The following is a 24,276-nucleotide window of genomic DNA, read 5'->3' as shown; positions in this document are numbered from 1 at the left end:
GCCTCCTGGAAGCTAGCAATTAAAAACAAATAAACTTCTTCTACATGTGAACAAATTAAAGAATTTTCCTCAGAAAAAAGTATATGTACATAAGTTGTATAATGAAAACTATCCATTTAGTTATAAAAAAAAACATATGCATGATTTTTTTTTTTTAATTTGAGGTTTCTTATGACTTTAAACTGACCTAATCAAATACTTGAACAAAAAGCTGGAGATGCCAATACCGTCAGAAAAGGGATGTCTGATTCTTGCCTTCAGGACTCTTTTGAGGTGTAAAACATCAAACAAATCAGTCTTTTTTCTTTCAATAAATAAAATGTAATAAATATATTTACACTTGTATGCATGTTTTTCTGCAATCTTTTAAAGTTCTTGTGAAATATGGCATCATAATCAAAAAGTGATTTATCTATGATGGCAGAAGGTTATTCAGAGACAGAATTAGGATCATTCAGAGCAAGTTCAACTACATACCCAAAGGTAAAAATATGTCTATTTCAAGCAGTAAAAAATTCTCAAAGGATCGGATATTGAAAAAAATAAAAGAATAAGCATATATTTCATTGAGAAATTGAATCACAAGCAAACATTCATGACATGAAAATCCTCTGTCCATTTCCAGCTGGAGTTATTATGCAAATATATGCAAATTAGAGAAGGGAAATATAGTTTAATATCTATCAGTATGAAAAAAACATCAAATAGATCTGATGAAATTGATTAAGGCTTGATGTCAGATATGACAAATGTTATTTACACAAAAATGTCAGCTTGAGTCTAAACAGGTCCATTAACAGATTAAATATTTGTCTGTTCAGCCATCAATTAATTCTGATCGGAATTGAAACATTTTTACCCATTACCGTTCTCTCTATGGTCTATAAATGCAATCATCTTGTACAAAAAATAGAAAATAAAAAGAATTTAATACTCTATAAAACAGCTAAAATAATTGTGTTTTTTGTTATCCAAACACATCAGGAGTTTAATTTGATTGCAATCTCGTTGTCTGCACAAGAATTACAGACAAGATAAGGTGAACAACATCTATGTTATTTTAAAAATGACTAAATTAAGCTGTATCATTTATCTATTTCATTTACAAAATGAGATGCTTATGACAATGATAAACTGATCTGATTGTACTGTAGATTAGAGCCAACAAAAGTAGTAAACTGATTTCCAAATCTAATAAAGGAGTCATCCAATCCTCATTCGTTACATTAATAAAATTGAGAATACATGGAATAGAGATGGGGAATGTGTCAAAGAGCCAACAACACAACCAAGGGGCAAAAAACAGCTCAAGGCCACCAGTGGTGGTCAGTTAAGTTTACAAATATTCATTTTAGCTGCTTACAATATTTTTTTTTCATTAAAACAAAATGGTACCGTATTCAGCAATTTTGTAGTAAAAAGATATAAATAACAAACACAAAACAATGAAGGAAAATAAAACAAACTTTACGTCTGAGATAACCATAATGAAGATAAAAGGATATTTAAAAAAAAATAAAAAAAATAAAAAAATATATTCAAAAATATCCTAAAATTGTCTATAGTTCTGTATAATCCGCACCCTTTGTACCAACTACATATTTTGGGTATATAAGTGTGGACTATACACAACCAAATATGGTGTTCTCATGAGATTTTGATTGAGCTTTCAATGAGGTCATGTTATTTAAACTAGTGTCTATAATGCCAAGAACTATTTTGTTTAGAAAGAAATCAGTTTTATAATTAATGAATTCTACAACACTGAATTCTTGTTTTCTATCAATGCAGTAAAAAAAATCAAAAAAATGTACTCGCTACAGACCTGTTGGTGACCTTCTGCTTTTGTCTTTTCTATGGTGGGGTTGTTGTCTCTTTGACACATTCCCCATTTCCATTCACGATTTTATTACTAAAATTACTTTTGCCATCAAGTGTGAGGCTTTACAAAGATACCTACCCTATGACAAGATTGACTATACAAAGATGGAAAATCTTTTTCTCAGGATCATCATAAGCAACTTGTTCTTCTTCCTTTTCAATCTTTCTCATCAAATCTTCAGCCTTTGAAGTGAAAATATTTTTTGAAGCTTATTTAAAAAAAACACACACATTACCGGTAGTAGTAAATATAATTATAATATTAAAGGTGAAAAATTCATTGCAACTGAGCAAGTCTGCATTTCATCAATTAAGCTCACTTTACTTCAGTGACTCTCGAAGCAAACAGTCTGTCTAAATCAACTTAAGACATCCGTGTTGACAATTTAGAGCTTAATACACCCTTTCCCTATTTGCCTAGGACATCATGGTTTGAGAATGAGACAGCAAAGCAACAACACAAAAAACTAAAAAAAAACAAAATTTGTAAGTTTAAATTTCACTAAATTTTTTTTTCTTAATGCATAATAGTATTCTGTATAATATCAACTAGCCTGGTGTCACAAAATCTTGGGCCAGATCTTGTAAAATACAGTATACATGTACCTATATGGACTAGTGAAGCATGTTGATCTTTCTTCTAGTCTCAAGAGATGGTTTCCGAGCAACGTAAACTTAAACCAATACCATTAAACGCCATTTCATGCAAATAAACTATAAATCAACTTAATGATATAAATTCAGCAACCTTTTCTAATGTAAATACTTTATTGACTGAATCTGACCTACCTCTTCATTCTGACTTGTCATAATGTAGGATACACACACGTTGATAAGGACAATAGCATTAATATTCAAGATCTGTAAACATACGAACAAAAAAAACAAAATACATTCATACAGTGAGACACTATCTAACATTTCTAAACAGCATACTTATTTTTCTAAATGAATAATGACATTTGAGAAAGTCAAATTATTTGGACAAATAAACTGTAAATTCAAAAATTATTGCGATAAATGCGACAGGGTTATAGTCACAATAATTTAAACACACATTTTGAAATTATTTATATGAATTAAACAGGATTTTTCTCAATATCGCAAAAATTCAAATCACATTTTAGTCTAATATGACAAAATCGCAATAATATATGCACGCTTTTTAAAAAAAGTTAAACATTTCGTGAAATTTAAAATAGATTTATTACTTAAAGGTAATGGGTTACTTAAATCATATTATATAATTTATATAAATACATATTTTTTAATAAATCCAATCACATGAAAAACAGTCCCTTTTAGGGCTGTCAACAACTTCCTTTTATCTTAGATGTGCGATTGGTAAATTTAAAAAAGTTGTGGTCACTGCATGCTGTATTTTAATGAGTTATTTTTTATAATACAAGCTAATACTTTCATAATCCGTCAAAAGCAAAATTTTCAAATTTCTTACATTGTCATTTTGTTCTTTTTAACGATCGGCTCATAGAATCCAGCTGTTTTTTTATACTTGTTCTCTTGCATGAAGAGAACATGTGCTTCATTCAACTTCCAGACATCATGTTCGTTACAGAACTCAACAGATTTACGGAATATCTTATCTAAATGTGGATAGTTCTTCATATCCCAATAAATCTTGGCTTGTTGCATCAAAACTGGGATATATCTGTAAAAGAAAGAAAAGAAGAGTGATTTTTACAAAAACAGTCAGGAAATGTACAAAAAGTTACAAGATAACAACAAGGGTAGCAAAATTATTCATGAAATAAGGACGGACGGATGCATGGCAAAAAGATGACAAAAAGAAGACAAATTGTCAAGAATAAATGATAATTCAATGAAAGGAATACTCATTGGTGAATAGCTGTCTCATTTGGGAATCATACCACATTCTCTTATGTTTACTAAAAGATGTCAGCTTTCCAAGAGATTACTTAATTTTACAACCAAAACCTCTTGGTTTATGATCTCTTTTCTGATAAAACTTAATCAAATCTACGGAAAGGATTTGTATAGGCACTGCCTTTTGTCCAATCCCTTTGTTTAAATGTACATTTGATATTTGAACAATAAAATATTTTTGATTGAGTTGAAATCTGCAGAAATTTTAAACTCTGTTGGATAGTTGTCTCATTGGCAATCCTACCAAATATCCTTATTGTTATATTTTAAATTGTTCTAACTTCAAATTCTAGATGCTTTACACAAGAATAGTATCTACAGAATAAAAGTTAATTAATGCTTAAGTCAATGGTATTTGGTATGCAGTTGTATTAGCATTTATATAAAAATAAAAGTTTATTAATGCTTTGAGCATAAATTTTGCCAATACTATCATATTCAACAAAAATCAAAATAGTTCAAATGAAAATAAAATGCAGAAAATTAGAAAATATCCTTGGAGTAAAAGCAAATCAAAGTTTTGAAATATCCGAGATTAATTTTTTTCTGGAAAATATATAAATAAGAATGATTGATGATATTTGACAAAACTCATAGGACTAGCCCTTAGGGACATATGGACTAAGAAGGTACAATGTATCTAAGTCATCATATATGAATTACTCTCAAAAAGGAGAGTATTGGTGGGGTTTACAGAATAGATTAATGGAAAAAACATAGTGAATAATGAGGAAGAGAAAAAACGCAATTCTCAAATATAAAGACGAGAGAATGGACAAAAAATAAATGATAGAAAATAAGGCTAAATAATGATTTAAAAATAGTACAGAAAGGAAGATCTCTTATCAAAATCCTCTTAAAGGCTGTACAATACATTTAGTTATAAGTTTTTGCTAATGGATGCATGGTGCAACTACATGCATAAAAAGAATGGGCCACAATTGCCATAAAGTAATTTTTTGTAAATATAACTGTTTCATTGAAAATCATACCATGTCTTCTTATTTTCATATTTCTACATTTCATTCTAAATCTAGATTCAATAGGAAATAAGTCAAATTATGCATAATCCAACATTAAACATCTTTATAGAAGGACAAAATCTGATATGATAATACCCAGATAAATAAATTATCTTCAGTACAGATAATAAAGTCATAAAATTGCCAAATGAGCAATCTACCAGCAATTTCTAGCTTTATCTATAAACTTTCCTTATTTAAGCATTACTAATCTATGGATTTTCTCATTCATATCCTTACACATGCTTAGGTAAGCTTGGTTACAAAATTAGATTCCGGCCTTATCAAATAACAGAGAAACTAAAACTGAAAAAGATAATCTAACAAAACCAAACAAAGCTGAACCAAATTAACCACAAAACATAATGATAAGAAATAATTTTCTGGCACCGATGTAAGGCGATCTTACAGATCAATATTTAGTTAATTAAACTACTTCCTCGTTTTCACGTAAAACATGGAGTTTGATAGACAATCACATATGATTTAATGCTTCAAAAACATGCCATTCAAGAAACAATATATCTACTGAAGACCAGAGGCCAAGTTAGTCAATATCCATATGGCTCATTGTAAGCTTAAACAATTGGTAATGCAGTTAAAACAATACATGAATATGGGATAATAGGCTGTAAGTAAGAAAATAGTGAAAAATTCCAAAGAAACATCAAATTTTCTGTTTAGGGCAAACTTGAAACATTGTTTTTGATGTCTAAATTTCCTCAATTATTATGTTACCCTTAAGCTTATAAGAGTTGTTGGGTTGTTGACTCCTTAAAAAAAGTCAGTATTTCCTTTTATCTAAAATATTTTTGCACCAAAACAATAAGTTTTAATATATGTCAAAATAACAAAATACTATACTTTTTTTATCATTTGGACTTATCAGATAATTAGAAGAAGCAATTTTTCTTTTGCAAAACTAAGAGAAGAAATATTTTTACTAAGAAAATTAAGTAGGCAAAATTTCATTAAAATGAAAAGTAGCAACATTTTTACTTAAACAAATACATAAAAATGTACATTTTTAAATTCCAAATAAACAATAACTATATTTCAAATTAGTTCAATTAAGGCAAAACTGGAATAACTATAGTTTTTCTGTAACCTTGTGGAAAGGAAATGGACCAGGTTGAATACAAATGAATTTCCTTTCTACCAATTACTGGCCAAATTGATTATAAGGTTTACAGAAAAAAAACTCTCATTTAGCCTTCACTCTGGTCAATCTACAGTCTCATGACTTTTCAAGTACAATCTGCATTGGCATGTAGCGCTAGGAGAATTTATTTGTATTGATAGAAGCTTTTTGTACAATTCCATTCCATCTGCAACAATGATTGTTTTATTGGATCTATTAAATTCTTAGATACTTTATAATATTCCTAACAGATAACTGTAAAACTATATCTTAGACTTGTAATAGTCTTAGTGGTATCGAGGTCCACAGAAGGAAGTGTTTATGGAATTTTTTTATGTTCGAGGCAATTTTAATCACAAATATAACTTGGAATGCTCCTATTCCAAAGTGCATATGTTCAGCATTATTGTAAGAAGAAAAAAAGATTTATGTTAAGAAATGCAAGCTGTGAAATATTTGCTCTTATAATCTTCGGGATAATTTTTTTGACAATTTTACCACTCAGGACTGTTTATGTTATGGTTGAGCATATGCTGACATCCAAAAGAAAGCTTACATCCTTTTTATCTAAAAGGAGGGAGGAATTACCGAAGGGACAATCAACAACCAAAAAGTTAAATCACACTTTAACAAATTTTGACTTTTAATTGAAAATCTAATGAAATCGATGAGAGACATCCCACACTTTAAACGCTTCTTAAACTACCACTACTTGGTCCCCTTTAAAGGGGGATGTTACCATACCATTTTGTTATGATAAGAAATAAAAATCTCAATAAAGAAGAAGAGCTACTGTATGACTTCAAAAAGAGAGGCAAAAGATACCAAATCAAACTCATATGGAGAGACAATCAAACTCACACGGAGAGACATTCAAACTCACATGGAGAGAAATTCAAACTCACATGGAGAGAAATTCAAACTCATATGCAGAGACATTCAAACTCACATGGAGAGATATTCAAACTCACATGGAGAGACATTCAAATTCACATGGAGAGACATTCAAATTCATATGGAGAGACATTCAAACTCACATGGAGAGAAATTCAAACTCACATGGAGAGAAATTCAAACTCATATGCAGAGACATTCAAACTCACATGGAGAGATATTCAAACTCACATGGAGAGACATTCAAACTCATATGGAGAGACATTAAAACTCACATGGAGAGACATGGAGAGACAATCAAACTCATATGGAGAGACATTCAAACTCACATGGAGACAAACTCACATAGAGAGACATTCAATCTTACATGGAGAGACATTCAAACTCACATGGAAAGGCATTCAAACTCACATGGAGAGACATTCAAACTCACATAGAGAAACATTCAAACACACATGGAGAGACATTCAAACTCACATGGAGAGACATTCAAATTCACATGGAGAGACATTCAAATTCATATGGAGAGACATTCAAACTCACATGAAGAGAAATTCAAACTCACATGGAGAGAAATTCAAACTCATATGCAGAGACATTCAAACTCACATGGAGAGATATTCAAACTCACATGGAGAGACATTCAAACTCATATGGAGAGACATTCAAACTCACATGGAGAGACAAGGAGAGACAATCAAACTCATATGGAGAGACATTCAAACTCACATGGAGACAAACTCACATAGAGAGACATTCAATCTTACATGGAGAGACATTCAAACTCACATGGAAAGGCATTCAAACTCAAATGGAGAGACATTCAAACTCACATAGAGAAACATTCAAACTCACATGGAGAGACATTCAAACTCACATGGAGAGAAATTCAAACTCACATAGAGAGACATTCAAACTCATATGGAGAGACATTCAAACTCATATGGAGAGACATTCAAACGCAAATAGAGAGACATTCAAACTCACATGGAGAGACATTCAAACTCATATGGAAAGACATTCAAACTCACATGGAGAGACATTCAAACTCATATGGAGAGAAATTCAAACTCACATGGAGAGACATTCAAACTCACATGGAGAGACATTCAAACTCAAATAGAGAGACATTCAAACTCACATGGAGAGACATTCAAACTCACATGGAGAGACATTCAAACTCACATGGAAAGGCATTCAAACTCTCATGGAGAGACATTCAAACTCACACGGAGAGACATTCAAACTCACATGGAGAGACATTCAAACTCACGTAGAGAGACATTCAAACTCACATGGAAAGACAATCAAACTCATATGGAGAGACATTCAAACTCATATGGAGAGACATTCAAACTCACATGAAGAGACATTCAAACTCACATGGAGAGACATTAAAACTCAAATAGAGAAAAATTCAAACTCATATGGAGAGACATTCAAACTCACATGGAGAGACATTCAAACTCACATGCAGAGACATTCAAACTCACATGGAGAGACATTCAAACTCACATGGAGAGACATTCAAACTCACATGCAGAGACATTCAAACTCACATTGAGAGACATTCAAACGCACATGGAGAGACATTCAAACTCACATGGAGAGACATTCAAACTCACATGGAAAGGCATTCAATTCAAACTCACATGGAAAGGCATTCAAACTCTCATGGAGAGACATTCAAACTCACGCGGAGAGACATTTAAACTCACATGGAGAGACATTCAAACTCACATAGAGAGACATTCAAACTCACTTGGAGAGACAATCAAACTCATATGGAGAGACATTCAAACTCACATAGAGATTCTCACATGGAGAGACATTCAAACTCACATGGAAAGGCTGGAAAGGCATTCGATTCAAACTCATATGGAAAGGCATTCAAACTCTCATGGAGAGACATTCAAACTCACATGGAGAGACATTCAAACTCACATGGAGAGACATTCAAACTCTCATGGAGAGACATTCAAACTCATATGGAGAGACATTCAAACTCAAATGGAGAGACATTCAAACTCAAATAGAGAGACATTCAAACTCACATGGAGAGACATTCAAACTCACATGGAGAGACATTCAAACTCTCATGGAGAGACATTCAAACTCACATGGAGAGATTCAAACTCACATGGAGAGACATTCAAACTCACATGAAGAGACATTCAAACTCACATGGAGAGACATTAAAACTCAAATAGAGAAACATTCAAACTCATATGGAGAGACATTCAAACTCACATGGAGAGACATTCAAACTCACATGGAGAGACATTCAAACTCACATGCAGAGACATTCAAACTCACATTGAGAGACATTCAAACGCACATGGAGAGACATTCAAACTCACATGGAGAGACATTCAAACTCACATGGAAAGGCATTCAATTCAAACTCACATGGAAAGGCATTCAAACTCTCATGGAGAGACATTCAAACTCACAGGGAGAGACATTTAAACTCACATGGAGAGACATTCAAACTCACATAGAGAGACATTCAAACTCACTTGGAGAGACAATCAAACTCATATGGAGAGACATTCAAACTCACATAGAGATTCTCACATGGAGAGACATTCAAACTCACATGGAAAGGCTGGAAAGGCATTCAATTCAAAATCATATGGAAAGGCATTCAAACTCTCATGGAGAGACATTCAAACTCACATGGAGAGACATTCAAACTCACATGGAGAGACATTCAAACTGTCATGGAGAGACATTCAAACTCATATGGAGAGACATTCAAACTCATATGGAGAGACATTCAAACTCAAATAGAGAGACATTCAAACTCACATGGAGAGACATTCAAACTCACATGGAGAGACATTCAAACTCTCATGGAGAGACATTCAAACTCACATGAAGAGATTCAACTCACATGGAGAGACATTCAAACTCACATGAAGAGACATTCAAACTCACATGGAGAGACATTAAAACTCAAATAGAGAAACATTCAAACTCATATGGAGAGACATTCAAACTCACATGGAGAGACATCATTCAAACGCACATGGAGAGACATTCAAACTCACATGGAGAGACATTCAAACTCACATGGAAAGGCATTCAATTCAAACTCACATGGAAAGGCATTCAAACTCTCATGGAGAGACATTCAAACTCACACGGAGAGACATTTAAACTCACATGGAGAGACATTCAAACTCACATAGAGAGACATTCAAACTCACTTGGAGAGACAATCAAACTGATATGGAGAGACATTCAAACTCACATAGAGATTCTCACATGGAGAGACATTCAAACTCACATGGAAAGGCTGGAAAGGCATTCAATTCAAACTCATATGGAAAGGCATTCAAACTCTCATGGAGAGACAATCAAACTCACATGGAAAGACATTCAAACTCACATGGAGAGACATTCAAACTCTCATGGAGAGACATTCAAACTCATATGGAGAGACATTCAAACTCATATGGAGAAACATTCAAACTCAAATAGAGAGACATTCAAACTCACATGGAGAGACATTCAAACTCACATGGAGAGACATTCAAACTCTCATGGAGAGACATTCAAACTCACATGGAGAGATTCAAACTCACATGGAGAGACATTCAAACTCACATGAAGAGACATTCAAACTCACATGGAGAGACATTAAAACTCAAATAGAGAAACATTCAAACTCATATGGAGAGACATTCAAACTCACATGGAGAGACATTCAAACTCACATGGAGAGACATTCAAACTCACATGCAGAGACATTCAAACTCACATTGAGAGACATTCAAACGCACATGGAGAGACATTCAAACTCACATGGAGAGACATTCAAACTCACATGGAAAGGCATTCAATTCAAACTCACATGGAAAGGCATTCAAACTCTCATGGAGAGACATTCAAACTCACACGGAGAGACATTTAAACTCACATGGAGAGACATTCAAACTCACATAGAGAGACATTGAAACTCACTTGGAGAGACAATCAAACTCATATGGAGAGACATTCAAACTCACATAGAGATTCTCACATGGAGAGACATTCAAACTCACATGGAAAGGCTGGAAAGGCATTCAATTCAAACTCATATGGAAAGGCATTCAAACTCTCATGGAGAGACATTCAAACTCACATGGAGAGACATTCAAACTCACATGGAGAGACATTCAAACTCTCATTGAGAGACATTAAAACTCATATGGAGAGACATTCAAACTCATATGGAGAGACATTCAAACTCAAATAGAGAGACATTCAAACTCACATGGAGAGACATTCAAACTCACATGGAGAGACATTCAAACTCTCATGGAGAGACATTTAAACTCACATGGAGAGACATTCAAACTCTCATGGAGAGACATTCAAACTCATATGGAGAGACATTCAAACTCAAATAGAGAGACATTCAAACTCACATGTAGAGACATTCAAACTCACATGGAGAGATTCAAACTCACATGGAGAGACATTCAAACTCACATGGAGAGACATTCAGACTCACATGGAGAGACATTCAAACTCTCATGGAAAGACATTCAAACTCACATGGAGAGACATTCAAACTCACATGGAGAAACATTCAAACTCATATGGAGAGACATTCAAACTCATATGTCGAAAATAAACTGAAAACACAATGGCCAAAAAAGAAAAAGATAAGTAACAATACACAAAACACAACCTAGAAAACCAAAGACTATGTAATATGAATCCGAACAAAAACTGTGGGTGATATCATGTGCACTGGAGGGGTAATAAGATCCTACTCCACATGTGGCAATATTTCCAAGTATTACATCATCTTGGTCCAGGTCAATCAGGTGTGGCAGATACGTAAAAAAAATTCTTAGGTCAATATTGCCATTGTAAATATTTTTTACCTCTCCAGTGCCTCATCATACTCATTGACTGCCTTCTTTACAGATTCATCATTATGGTTCTGTCTCGCCTCTTGTACCTATAAAATATAATCAGATTTCTTATAACAAATTACTGACAGAACATTACTCAATTCCCAATCCAAAAACAATCAAACTATCAAAGCTGTATAAGATTCTTATTAAACATTTAGCGTTGAATTCTGGAGATGTGATTTCTTTTCATTAAAAAATGAAATACAAGAAGTCTTGTGACATGTTTTGTAATGATGTCCACCAACTGAGTGTTAATAGTGTTAGCTGGAACTTGAAATGATTATTGACCAATATTTATGGCTTTAGTCAGCATATAAATTTCAGAATCTTGTGACTGAATTTTGAAATGCAGTTTTTTCTTTTTTTTTGCAATCTTTCGTATTGAAATTTTTCTTAATACACTTAAAATTTGGTCAGAGCTAAAAAAAAAAAAATAAATAAAATACAATGTCACTATCGTACTTGACCATGCTCATAACATGTCTTCTTGTTAAACAATCTCATGGACATTGTTAAAATAGTTTAATTTACCCCAACCCCCTTTTCAGAACGCCACTTAAGAATGTACCTCTTGTTAACTGCAAAACAACCATATCCTAAAGATACCCCAAATCTTAACATGTTTTAAATTTATAACAAAAATTTGAAGAAAGACTCAATTCCATAAAGAAAGTCTTAAAATAAAATAACTTTGCATTGGATTAATTGGTGATCAAAGGTACCAGGATTATAATTTAGTACGCCAGACGCGCGTTTCGTCTACATTTTCAGGATCAAAATTAAATAGCTATGATATTTCCTTCCATAAATTTGATACTTAAGGAAGATTAGAGCCGTGCAGGGTCGAAAAAAGATGAAAAATGTTAAAATAAATCAAATTGTGAACTTTTAACTGAGAGGAAATAAACCACTTTAAAGTAATATGATTAGCATTAGCTTTATTAACATGTCAATTTAATGTCAGCATTTTGTCAAAAGATAATAGGTTGATACTAAATGCAGATGTATATGCACTTAAGCTTATCATGATCAATACACATTTTGCGCTGTAAATGCATGATACATGATACTCTGCATTAATCATTTAGCATATTGCCTTAGACATAATTCCATGACCCTACAACTTTGGGTGGATATTGAAGTTTTCAGAAGGTCCTGGGTCTGATATAGGACAGTTATAAAAATTAAAACATAATTTGGTGTTTATAGTTTCACCCATATTAATTTTGTAAAGTTCACAATTTTTAGTTTTATTAATTGTCTTCACAAAAGTTATCCTATTGTAGTACCTTTGATAACTATTTGCATAAGTGAAAATATTTGAATGTCATGGAAGAGATTCTCTTGGTTAACTTTCTCCATCAAAACACACAAGTTATAATTTAAACATATTTCAACCTAACCCAATTAATTGAATTATTTTTTCACACAAACAATTTACCGGAAAATGAAATTTTGCTTAATATTTGCTTATTGTAATTTCATGCCACGAATACCTATTCGGGTTTAGAAGCTTTTTTTCAATTGAACAAACCAACCTATTTCCTGGAACAGTTAAAAAGCAATTATTTAGTCTCTAAACCAGATTTGACATTAAGGATAAATCATCAGTAGATCTACATCAATTTGCATGAATTTTAACACTTTTCGAGAAAAAAAATCAATATATAAAAGTCATCTCGATTTATCATGTGATAAAATCAGAAATGAATTAGCCTTTGAAATCATAAAAGTTCTATTTTGACCAATGAAGAAAGAAAATTCTCATAAATTTTTAAGCTTGTCATTAATCATATCTTGAGTAATGAATTTTACATGAATTCAAACATGATATCTCAGTGGGACAACTAGTGAGAACAATCGAAAAGTAACTCTCCTAGCAATGGAGGTAACAAAGTCAATAGTTACTTTACTTTGGTAATCATACTGATTAAAAGTTGTTCTGAGACCACAAGATAATACAATTAAACAAAAATTACAAATATAGGCATAAAAACTATTAACTTAAAAAAAATAATTGACTGATTGATTGTTGGTATTTTTAAAGCTACTTTCAGCACACTAGGTTCCTTTACAGCAATGATTTTTTTTGGTGGAAGAAATTCAGATAGACAAACCATCCTACACACGGAAAATTGGCAATCATGGTTAATTAAGATGAGCCAAACGCACCTTAGAGTGAGCAGAATTTAAAATCACAACCTCAGAGTTGACAAACTGCCATTATAAAACCAAGAGAACTGAAAGTGGCATTTAACAGCATCAATCAATCACTAAGAATTGAATTTTGACAATTGAACTTAATTTAAGTCAATGAAATAAATACAGGTCATGGTGACCTCCTTCTGATGGAAAAATGTCACACGCACCTATATGATTTCAATTAATCTTTTACATAAAACACATTTAATCTGTACATTAAAATCTTTTCATTGTTCATGCTTTTTGAATTATCAGCTTTTAATGCTCTTTAGCATTGTATTTGATTTAGATTTCCGACTGTTTCAATTTGAGGGCAACTGATGAATCTCATGTAGATGTGACAAGCATCTGGCGTACCAATTATAGACCTGTTACATTTGATGAGTTTAACATGTTCTTAATGAATAGTTAGCTGTCTAACACAAAATTATATCATAGCATGATCATTGGAAAAGAACTTGCCCAGAAGTAATCAATATTTTCAATACATATCAAACTCACTTTATCTGTTATAAATTCTCAGTTATAAATACTCAAGGAAATATTTATGATTTTGAACACATATAATTATAAGAGAAGAAAGAAAGAAGATGGGATTTGGAAGGAAGGTTATATTTCTATAGTAAGTATATAGTAATTATTGTTCCATTATTATTTCCCTTTCACAAATAATAAATCGGTTGAATCAATCACAAATAATCAAACAAAATTTTCTTTTTTTTAATATAAAGAGAAAAAGAAAACCAAAGCAAGTTGAACTTTTTTTCTTCAGCACTAATATCTATATCTTTTTTAAAAAACTCATTGACAGTATTTAATAATTCCTTTTTTTATGGTGAAAAATACTATCATCACAATATAACTTTTAAGTCCAGGTGTAAATGATAGGTAAGGTCACTTCAGTGGTAGATATATGTGGGTATTTTTTACAAAACATTTGGTGTCAGGTCTCAGTGCTTGTTATTGTCAACATTTACTTACGGTGTCAAAGACAATCTAGCCAAAAGAATGGAGGATGGGTAAGAGAATAATTACACCACACAAAATAGTTATATTGGATTCATATATTTACATGGATTCAATTTTTTAGAATTGAGGATATCTTATTCTGTGGTTTTGGCTTATTCTGCATATAAGCTTATCTGGAAATTATACTTCATCTAACTACGAAATCAACGACAAATTGTATCCAACGAATAGAAATGAATCCCCTGTAATTTTATGACAAGTAAAATTTCATTTTTTCAAAAGGAACTTTTAATGAGTCAAATTCTAGACTCTCACCAAATTAATACACAACCTAAAATCTATTATCATTCAAGTAAGATAGGCTTGTTAAAAGAAGTAGATGAGCTTTATAAAGGAAGCACAGTTAGAAAATAATTTATGTGATTGAAAAGAAAATGCCCACCCAACTAAATTTTGACAATTTTTTTTAATACATGTAATAATAAATATGATGACATCAGAAAAAAAAATAGTAAGTATCTAGAAATTCTAATTATTTGGCCTTAAAAAGGTTTAACAGAAAATATTAGTTTGCTCACAATAATAATAGGTGTGTAGTTTAAAAAAACAGCATGTTAAAAAGAAAAAACAACGATTATAAACATACACAAAATATGTGTACCATATTGAAACACTCATATCAAAACAAACTGATACAGCAAAACCTGTCTTAGGTGACCACCTGTATAATGAATTTTAAAAGTGGTCACCATAGACAGGTATTTTGGAACAAAAGTGCATGCATTATGAAAACAACCAGTATCAAAGATTGTCTTAAATACTGATGTTCATTATGCTGAGGTTTGTGACTTAAGACAGGTTGACTGCTCTACAATATGTGCGCTGTTCACCAGATAGCAGAAGCGGTAAGCCAAAACATATTCAAATACAGAAAAATAATACAACAACAAAATTTAGCATTGTTTGCAAATACATACTCCTTCTATCTATAAAACAAAATTCATAATCACAATGGCTAATATTATGCAAAAATTATACAAAAATTATGCAAAATTTTTAGAAAAATTAAAACATTTCATGCAAATTAATTTCTTAATTCTACCGATGAACATCCTTAATGTGAAATCAAAAGCAGATTGTGCAAAACTTTTACCTCCATGCGTTTGCCAACATGCAAATCAACCTATTAACACACTATATAGTCAATTTACATGCATTTATTTTATTACTTGGCTGCTGATTTGACTTCAAATGTAAAGCAATTGAAATAAATACATGTCTTTTTTTTTCTCTTTTGATTGGATAATAAAAGCTCTAAAGAGATCAAGTTAAAATTAAAATTCCCATAATGAATTTGTTTTCTCAAATGGAGACAAAAATTTTCACTTTTATTCCTTCTAAATTTATATTTTTTCTTGTTATCTCGAGTTTGTCATAACCAGAACTGTGTCTGACTGGCTAACTTTTCTGCTCCAAATTCCTTACAACAATACCATGAAAAAAGATATAACATAACAGAATTTATTAAAAGATTTGCAGTCTTAAGTTAAAAGAATAACTTTTCCAATCTTAATATAGACTAGAAATCTAGTGATATGTGTTGCCTGCGAAATTCACTGAAAATAGTTTCTATATGCAACTGTTAAAATATGCACTTACTGCAGGAAATGCACAATATGTGTAGTTCACACTAGCAGATTCTACAATGATCCTGATGAATATATCTTAGTACAGCCCTTGTATGGTGTAAACTTCCCAATGGTTAATTTGGAATTGTGTATGGTGCATTGAATGTTGATGCAATTTGGTATTGTGCACAGTGCATAGTGCACTGGGATGGTGTATAGTGCCATAGGGAACAGGAAAGTATTTAAAATGTTGCAATATCATGGTCGATTCAATGAGTTTTCTAAATGGTGCAATATCGTGGTCGATTCAATTAATATTTTATTGGATACAATATCAAGTTTAATTTAATTAGTAGTTTAATATTTTTAATGATGCTACAGCAGGTTTGATTAAGAAATTAAAGGCAAATGGTGATGATGCAATTAGGAATGGTGTTTAGTGCAATAAGCCATAAGGAAAGGGGATTAGTGCAATGAGAAACTGTGTTTAGTGCAATAAGGAATGGGGATTAGTGCAATAATGAATGGTGTTTAGTGCAATAAGAAATGGTGTAAGTAGGAAGTTTACATCTAAAGATCAATGAATGTAGCTTATGAGAATAAAGATTATGTACTAAGATTCTCAAACAGTATTGTACTAACCACTAGTAACAAGGGTGTCTAATCTACTGAGGTTTACATGAAGTAAGGTATAAGAACTAATCCAATATACCTTTTTAAAAAACATGAATCTATGGTGGTTTGCAATAAAATTGGTAGATGAACAAATCCAACAAATGTACTATTAAAAACCACGTACCTGTTTAGTCAGTTTACTTAGTGTTTCAGTTTGTTGTTTGACAATGTCTTCAAGCTTCCTGTAAGCTTCCTCTGGTGAAGACTGTCTAGTGATCACAGCTTCTAAGAAGTCATACAAATACTGTAACAAATGAAAATATTGTCAACTGCTGCTATTAATGACTGAATGACAGGACAGGAATTGTTATGATTAAATCTGAAGCATTTACTTTTTTCACAAAATTTTTCTTATAATTGATCACCTAAATGCTTACTTTTGAGATTTCTGTATCATAATAAAAAAAAAGATCAGATATGAGGTATTTATTGATGACACAAAGCACTATATTCTTGTTATTATTTTTTTCAAATATGCATTTTCCCACACATATCTATATGTTCTTCATTGGAACACATAGATAGAGCACACATTTTGAGATCTAGACTGACTTTCAGTAAATTGTTTGATTTGAATGATAATGATATTTTTGAATTGTTAAATAAAATTATAATAATCAGCCTTGAAAAATCTGTACCCTAGAACTAAATGCAATACTAAGACACATTCGTGCCAGGATTCCATGATAGGCCCTTCCTTTACAACTAGAAACTGTTGTAAGAATAAATTGAATATTTAAAAAGTTTTTAATCAGAAAATAAAAACAGCTATATATTACAACAAATTATTCCCTCATGTTAATTCTAATTGAATTTAATATCAGAATGAAAGACCAGAAAAAAAAAGAAATAAAATCTTGTGATAGGTTTTTCGCCTCTGAATTCACTAAACTTAATCTCCATGAAAACCACTTTACATAATAACAAATGTACATCGAAGTATGATTACATCTTCACTAGCTAGCCAAGGGTTAGGATCCAGCCTTATAGTTACTAATGCAGGGAAGTGAGGGGACACTTGTATCATCTTTGTACTGATATGTAATTAAATCTAAAGATATTAAAAAAATTATTAAAACAAGCGTTAAACTTATATAAACCAAAAAATACATTAAGAATTAGACCATTAATGGCTATATTGATTCTTTAATAGGAAATTACTTTTTTTTTATTCCAAACTAGTTGAAATCATGCAAATAATTTTGATTGCAAATTTAACAGACCCTGATATAACAATTTGGATTATGCCCAATAACTGTAAGCACTTAAACATAACAAGAGTACACATGCTGAAATGTCTCGCCTTCTTTACTAATCATTGATATTATGTTGATAGTCCTGAATATAAAGCTTTATTGCAACTGTCACACAAACTCAACATTAACCTAGAAAACTAAACATTGTTCAATGAACCATGAAAATGAGGTCAAGGTCAGATAAACCATGTTAGGCAGCCATGTACAGCTAACAATTCATCCATACAACAAATATAGTTGACCTATTGCTTATAAATTAAGAAAAACAGACCAAAATAATAATACTTAACACTTAGCAATGAATGGTGAAAATGAGGTCAAGGTCAAGGACTGACATATAGATCATAAAATATTTCCATATACCAAATATAGTTGGCCTATTGCATATAGTATTAGAAAAATTGACCAAAACTAAAAAACATAATTTTGACCACTAAACCATGAAAATGAGGTCAAGGTCAGATGACACCTGTCAGCCAGACATGTCAACCTTACAATCATTCCATACACCAAATATAGTAGACCTATTGCATATAGTACAAGAAAAACAGACCAAAACACAAAAACTAAACTATAACTACTGGACCATGAAAATGAGGTCAAGGTCAGATGACACCTGCCATTTGGACATGTACACCTTACAGTCCTTCCATACACCGAATATACTAGACCTATTGTTTATAGTATCTGAGATATGGACTTGACCACCAAATTTAACCTTGTTCACTGATCCAAGAAATAAGGTCGAGGTCTAGTGAAAACTGTCTGACGGGCATTAGGACCTTGCAAGGTACACACATACCAAATAGTTATCCTGTTACTTATAATAAGAGTGAATTTAACCTGAACCATGAAAATGAGGTCAAGGACATTGGACATGTGACTGACAGAAACTTCGTAACATGAGGCATCTATATACAAAGTATGAAGCATCAAGGTATTCCACATACTAAAATATAAAGTTTTTAAGAAGTTAGCTAACGCCGCCACTAATGCGGAATCACGATCTCTGTGTCGACCTTTCTGCAACAAAAGTTGCAGGCTTGACAAAAATGTATTCAAAAATTTTATGTAATGATTATTAAGTTTGAAACATAAAAAAACAGATATAAATATTCAGTTAATAATTATAATAAATTCTATTACATTTAGATTATTGGAACCAAAATATATGGTTTCCAAATACTGAAATATACTTTAGTATTTGTTCACTTTGAACTTTATGTTTTAAATTTGCAATCTGTTTACAATCATTTTTTTCTTCTGTTGGTAAATCATAAATTTGTTTCTGGTTTAAGGGGCATTTAAGATTTTCAAATTTAGAAATTGATTTGAAATTTGTTTCTTTCAGTTTTGATACTTCCATTTTTTAATTTGTGCACATCTACTAAAATGATATATTGGATAAAGCTCTAATTAAAAGTTTTAAAACAATGTTTAACCAACAATTTCTTGAAAATGTCCATAACCAAAATGTCCATAACATTTTTTAGAGTACCATAGGCATATAACAATTTAGTGTACATTTTGTACATTGGCAGGGAGGCTGGACACAAAAGTGCATTATTTTTTGACCTAACATAAAACATGTGAAGAACCCAGTTTTCACAAAAGTTTGGGTGTGAGAAAGTTATTTTCAAGGCTTTTTTCATATTGATTGCTTAACTAAATTAAAAATAAGTGATCACTCATTCTGGCAATCCAATTATTACATAGCAATGTTCTATAAAAAAAAAGACAGATAAGTGTACGATAACAGAATTAAATAGAGGCTTCCGACAAATTTCAATCAATTAATTTTTATCAGTTTTAGTAAATGGTTTGCAGAATAAATATTTTGCTTCATTGATAGGTTAATATTGTAATAATTGGAATTCTGAAAAAAAAAATACTTCAAATCATGTCAAATCGGAAAAAAGCTAAAATAAAAATTTTCATTTACTCTCACAAATTTTAAAAGCAATATCAAGTTCTGAATGTCATTCTGAAGTTTCATTTTTAACAATAGGCTTGATGCAAAATTATATGGATTACAAGCAGAAATAGTAATGCTGTCTTTTAATATAGGACACTTTTTTTATCCAAACTTAAAAAGGATTATATCTAGACAAGAAAAATATTTTGTTATTTGACTTTGCAAATTTATTAAAATTTGATTCAAACCAATAAATATTAAATAAAAATTGGAATCAAAACTTCTAAAAATTGTTGTCTTAAAAAATTCTGTCGCCAACCACACAATTCAATTATAATTAGTATTTATCATTTTTTAAATCATATAAACTGTACAAAAAAAAATAATTGTACTATCTATGGAGAAAAGCTCATTCACATAAGCATTATTGTAGCATCAAACTCAGATTTGTTCCATGTAATCTTTAAAGCTGTTCAAAATAAGGAGTAGCTCTGGTAAGGGCCGACTTTGGCCTCAAATTTCAAGTTTATCTGACGAAAGATTTTAGACACTTTTTAAACACTTTTAAGTGTCTATTTCAGTTGATTCAATTATTTTATATGAAAGATGTTAACTGATTTACTCATTTAAAACGCTCCGATTCTAGCTTAAATATGAAAAATCTATCAAACATGAAAAAATGTCACTTTTCAGATGGTTTTTGTCAAAAATGAAACTGGACACATCAATGTACATCCTCAACCGTTATATATGTTATGTATTATCATCAAATACAACTTACATTTCAATATTAGGAATGAACACAAATGCGGCCACTTTTATTTAATACGAAAACCGTCTAAAATTTAACTAAAATGCTAAAATCGTGAAGATTTCAGTAAATAACTCATCATAGATACCAGGACTAAATTATATATATACGGATTAAGTATGACTAAATGATGCTAGCATCTGATATATGTGCATGGTATTGTCAAAAACAGCCCATATTTATGTAGCAGAAGCATTCTACGTTCCAATTAAATAACTAAAAGTTTACAGTTTAACAATTTTGTAAAACTGCTATATTTTGGAGCCAACAAAGGGGACTTACTGAACCTACGCCTTTAATGCAAACACTTACAGGAGTTAGATACTTGTAAGTCAGGTAAGCATTTTCTGCCAGGACATCAGCAGCTAGATCATAGTACTGAAAGAAAACAATATGTATCAATAGACCAAAAATCATGCAATGTGAATTCATCATTTTTCATGGGAAACAAATAGTAGTGGATTTTTTGGGTACAGAATTACAGATTAACCTCATACTTAAGGCAGAAGACCTTGGTTAAAGGAAACAACACTATAAATCATCAGTACGTTTGTGTCAACCATTTTAAAAAATATATTCTAAGCTTCTAGGTTACACAGCTTATTTTCAATCTGTTTCAGGTAAATGCTTAAAATATGTTGATGAACTTGACTGTGTTGCAAACGCATAACTGATGTAAAGAGTTGTCTACCCCCTTAAATACTAAATGAAATAGAAAAATTCTATAGGTTTACAATTTTCCTCAATCAACAAAAATGTTACCAACAAAAATACATGAATCCACAGTACTCACATTTAAATGATGCAAAGGGAGTAACTCAAAAGCTACAAACAAATGTATTGTGGAAAAATACAGCAAATACAACTTTTGTAATAATCACAATTATTTATTGATAGTTAGTTTATAACCTCCAGTGGCAAACAGTTCATGCATATTCAGGACAAGAACAAAATATCAATCTTTACACCAGGTAGGATCTGTAAAATGGTATGACCAGGATAAAGCAAAGAACATGAAGAGTCACTAGAAAATGATGATATGTTTGAAAGGATCAAAAAAGACTGCCTACTGCCCTAAAAAATTGTAACATTTTACATACATATACATTCATGGATCTACAATCTGTCGATACATGTAACTTGCAATTGCACAAGATCATGTTTTTCTCCGACTGTTTATGACGTCTTTACACTAAATCCATTGGATGTTGAATGTGTACGGATTGATAATTTAGTCTTAGATGCATGATTTTTTAAGTTGTTAGTGGCTTTGAACTAGCTGTCAGATAACTGCGAGTACTCTCAGACCTGTTCCTAGTGTCTTTTTGTTGTCGGGTTGTACAAGTACCCGGCTACTTCAACTTGTATTCTTGTCCATCTGATGAGTTAAGCCTTTTCCAACTGATTTTTATAGTTCGTTCTTATGTTGTACTGTTATACCACTGTCCCAGGTTAAGGGGGTGTAGGATCCTGCTAACATGTTTAACCACACCACATTCAGGGCTGTAACTAGGGATCGAATTCAGGGGATGCAGGGGTTTGGAGACGCCAATCGAGGCTAATTTTTTCCTCTTAGTAAAATGGCTTAAAAAGACGTGTTTTTCTTCGATTTCCTCAATTTATGAAAACATCAGTATTGCTTGAACTTGGAAGCAATTTTTATACAAAAGCTATCTGAGATTGCTGTTCGGGGTGAGCCAATGCTCTGTCTTGAAGGCCGTACTTTGATATATAATTATTAACATTAAATACATGAAAATTTGAGGTATCCCATAAAATAAACTAAAATAAGTACCCCTCAAATAATATAATTGAACCCACGATAAATCAGACTATGTTGCTATCCTGTATCATACAAAAATTAAACAAAACTTACAATTCTTGAGTTGGTATTCTATAGCTGCCTTGAGATTAAATGCTTCAATCAACGCTGTCTCGTGGAGAGTCAGAGTATTACAAACACTTCTAACATCTATCCCTTCTGTTGTCATTCCAACACTTAATTCTGGAACAAAATATCCAGCAATATGTTAACAAATCTTCTTTGGATTGTCCAAGTCCCTCCCTTTTTTTACATTTTTTTTTATCAAAGTTTTATTCCTGACTTATGCAAAATTTCATTTGAATTGTACTTTAATGTAAATGATTTGATTATAGTAACTTTATGATTTTGAATACTGATGCATCCCCACTTAAAAACCTATCATTTATATATTTATAATTTTTTTTTTAAGAAATCAAAATCTTTCTTCATGAACAATTTCCTTTTTTATAGTCCTTTACTGTAAGTGTGTTATACCATTTATTTTATTGTATAAATACTGAACATACTTTTGTCAAACTGCCATAAATCAATAACAGTACATAAGTTTTGCTTTTTTTCATTTAAGATTTTCAGATCAATAAATGCGGGAGAATTGTTTTCTTTGTTGAATGATATAAGCATTGGATCTGTTCTGGAAATCTCATCACTATTGATTAATATAATCAATGTATCATAAGACAGAAAGATGTGCAGTTATCTCCCATATTTTCTGTGATAATTAAAAATTGATATGATTAAATTAATTTTCAATAAAAATAAATAAAAAAGTATAAAAGAATTCAAAATCTTTTTATGAACAAAATGACATTTTCCTTTCTTACTTTTATTAATTATTGAATCAATATTTGCCAGTTTGACTTCAAGATAATATCATCAATCATTTAGTCATGGTAAACTGCTGACTATATATACTCCTAAGCCTCAAAGTAAACTGAGGTCTGCCGCCATTGGATTTCTGTTACTTACTGAACTGATTTAATATGGAAACTTTATGTTGACTTACTCTCCAATGGTGAACTTAGACCTCTTTTGTTTATTAAACCTGTAATTTTTTCTCTTCTTACATTATATATTACAAAATTTTGTTCTATTTTATTGTACATCTGCCAAATGGATGTTCTCTAATACCCCTTTCAATGATGTCAGCAATATGTTTAAGTGCTGGAGCATATTGTTTCAACATGTAGTGACATAGAGCTATGTATCCCAGTATCTGCATGGCTGTAGTAAACTTGGAAC

The 24,276-nt window shown here is 31.5% G+C and overlaps 1 long non-coding RNA gene across 1 annotated transcript; it reads right to left on the bottom strand.

Moving 5' to 3' along the window:
• Positions 1–11,720: 11,720 nt before the first annotated feature.
• Positions 11,721–23,264, bottom strand: LOC143046898 (uncharacterized). Its single transcript, XR_012969297.1, has 4 exons — positions 23,089–23,264; positions 21,525–21,590; positions 17,355–17,452; positions 11,721–11,800 (listed from the first exon to the last, which is right to left on the bottom strand). It is a non-coding gene; the product is annotated as an uncharacterized LOC143046898 (long non-coding RNA).
• Positions 23,265–24,276: the final 1,012 nt, after the last annotated feature.

The sequence above is a fragment of the Mytilus galloprovincialis genome, chromosome 9 (genome assembly GCF_965363235.1).
Source record: "Mytilus galloprovincialis chromosome 9, xbMytGall1.hap1.1, whole genome shotgun sequence".
In the NCBI taxonomy this organism is placed as follows: Eukaryota; Metazoa; Mollusca; class Bivalvia; order Mytilida; family Mytilidae; genus Mytilus; species Mytilus galloprovincialis.
The sequence above is the reverse complement of the archived record's forward strand: the minus strand, read 5'-3'. Positions and strand labels throughout refer to the sequence as shown.